The 2,712-nt window shown below is 35.3% G+C and overlaps 1 long non-coding RNA gene across 1 annotated transcript; it reads left to right on the forward strand.

The window, feature by feature from the left end:
* Positions 1 to 565: 565 nt before the first annotated feature.
* LOC145168534 (uncharacterized) lies at positions 566 to 2,371 on the forward strand. Its single transcript, XR_013741916.1, has 3 exons — positions 566 to 796; positions 887 to 971; positions 2,328 to 2,371. It is a non-coding gene; the product is annotated as an uncharacterized LOC145168534 (long non-coding RNA).
* The last annotated feature ends 341 nt before the right edge of the window (positions 2,372 to 2,712 follow it).

Raw genomic sequence — 2,712 nt, forward strand, 5'->3', positions numbered from 1 at the left:
CTTTCACTCAACCTCTCTCTATTAAAATCTCTCCCAAATCTCTCCCGAATCTCTCTCGAATCTCTCCCAAATCTCTCTCAAAAGTTCCTTTAAATTTTTGTAATCATTCGGGCCATCCCGACCCTTAACTGGGTCAAAAACCACTTGAAACGGGGTAAAAACGGGTAAAATAGGCTTAAGGACCCAAAACTGAAGCTTCAGGACCGAAGTCCCTGTCATAAAGGAAGACGACACACATTTGTCTGTCGTAAACTTACGACTCGCGTGTTTAGGACACGCAATGAGTATCAAGGAAGCCCCTGTCATAAAAGAAGACGACATGCATGTTTGCGTGTCATAATTTTTCCGGTTTTTCGACTACGACTTTGTTTTAACTCCGTTTTTCATTATTTTAACGTGGGATTTTCACCCAAAACTTTATTTTATAAACTAAGGCCCCAAAATATATAAATCTCCAGGGTTTTTATAAAAATGTATTAAAAGAATTGGTGGTTGGACTAATTATTGAGGGAATATTTGCTTTTCCTTATTTTATGACAAAAGTAAGCCACCACCACCTCACTCTATGATCATCCACTCTTTCCCACTACTCCTTGTCTCCTTAGTGGACCTTTACAACCAATCTCCAGCTCTTCCCACGTTCTAAGAGCTGGAGGATTGATCCTCTCTCCTCATTCTCCATAAAAACTCTTTCATTCTACACTTAGCAACCAAGAACACTCTCCAAAATTCTCTCATCTTTTCTCTCAACTTCAAGAACTTCAAGGCTTTCTCCAGGGATTTCTTGCTTCAATTAGTAAGTATCTTCATCATTCACATAATTATTAAACTCCATTCTACTCAAATCATTGATATCTTACACAAGTTCCATCTTATTCGGTGTTAGATTTTCGAATCATCAAGACATCTTCTTAGTGTTCTTGAGTTGAACACTTCCTCTCTCTCACTTTCATCCACTGAAACCACATAAGGTGAGTTCATACCCATACATTTACATGTTTTTCTTAAGTTTTAAGGGGAGAATACAAGTAAAATCATCAAGAACACAATTAAACTTTTTCTAACAGATTACATCAGAAAAGATGGACGTTAACCACGGACTGTTTTGGTCAACTTAAATATTTTAGTTTTCAAAACTGTTTCAGGTGCAAGTAGTTCAAACTCTTAGCTTTAAAATGGCTACTTGCACATCTCCAAATGATTTTTCTACAATTAATGGTGATTTTTACAAAACTGCCTGTCATTTCAGAGGCAAACCCGGACCAGTCTGTGATTATGAACATTTTCAGCTCTGTTAGAGATCACTAAAAATCATGATAAAATTTACGAACAAACTAGACTCATATTCCAAACTCTCAAAATTTGCGGATTTGGATTTAGAGCTGTGATGATTTTTCTATAAATTTTCTAAGAACGGTAACAGAAACTGTTTTTAACGAAAAGTTGCTGTTAATTTCATTTCACCTTGTAACATGTTGAGCAAGGTGTATATCTTTATGTGACTATATGTTACTGCAATATATGACATTTTATCTTAATATTTAGACACACATCAGTTTACAAATGGATTTGGTCATATAAAATATAAAGAATAACAAGTGATTATAATCAAAGTAAAATCGATACATTCAAACATTAAATAAACTATTTTGAATATAGTTTGCATACATTACCACGTACTACCCTTGGTTGATAAACTATAATAGGTATAGTTTATGATACATTACATAACACATACATTTTAAAAAGGGTACATTTATACAAAGGATATTTTCATTAAGCAAGGTACGGCCATACGGTACCAAGTTTTCATAGCACGAAATTCCGTTAATGACTTTGTGAGACAATTACTTCAAAGTACCATTAAGTCCTGTATTGTAACCAGAGTCTCCTTGAGGGAGAGCGTGATACTTGTGTATAGATCTATATTGGGTTTGACAAACCCACACCTAAACTGCATGCAACAGTTAGACCGATAGGTCTGGGGTGACAAATGTCATAACATTTCCGACGCCTGAAGAACGTCGTTTTAGGCAACCTTGGTCATAGTATGGTTATAATAAACTCACATAAAGTATTAACAAACATTGGAATTTACGGGGACTTCATTAAAATTTAACGAGTTTATGTCAATTTAAATTTTGCATTGTTTTACTATAAATATGACAAATTACTTGTACCTTTCGGTCTTTGGGTTTTAAGACTACATTTACACATTAAGGAAAATATTGGATTTTTCTAACACAAATACTACTTTTACAAACGAAAAGCTTATGAACTCACCAACCTTTGTGTTGACATTTTTTTAAAACAACTTGTATTCTCAGGAAATCATTAAACAGGTAATCAAGTGCTTTTGAGGATGGGACGCTAAGGCTTCTACTATTTCATATTTTATCAATATATTGTAATTGATTCGTAAACATGTAATTCATACAATGATGTAATTTTTTTCAATTATATATATGTTGGTTGTGTTTGCTTGAATTACTATTACAATTGCTGTTATGATACTATACATGAAGTCCTCCACCCCCGGACGTTTCCGCCATCCTTGGTTTGGGGGTGTGACAACCTGCTAAGGTCCGGAGCAAAGGACTGGTGGAGATTGATGACAAGGTCGTATTCTGATGATCAAAGAGTTGCGATTACTTGGGATCAGTTCAGGGAGATGTTTCGCGCTCGCTACATTCCACGGGTTGAGCGGGAGCA

This window comes from Lactuca virosa, chromosome 4, assembly GCF_052849685.1.
Source record: "Lactuca virosa cultivar CGN04683 chromosome 4, Lactuca_virosa_CGN04683_v6, whole genome shotgun sequence".
Taxonomy (NCBI): Eukaryota; Viridiplantae; Streptophyta; class Magnoliopsida; order Asterales; family Asteraceae; genus Lactuca; species Lactuca virosa.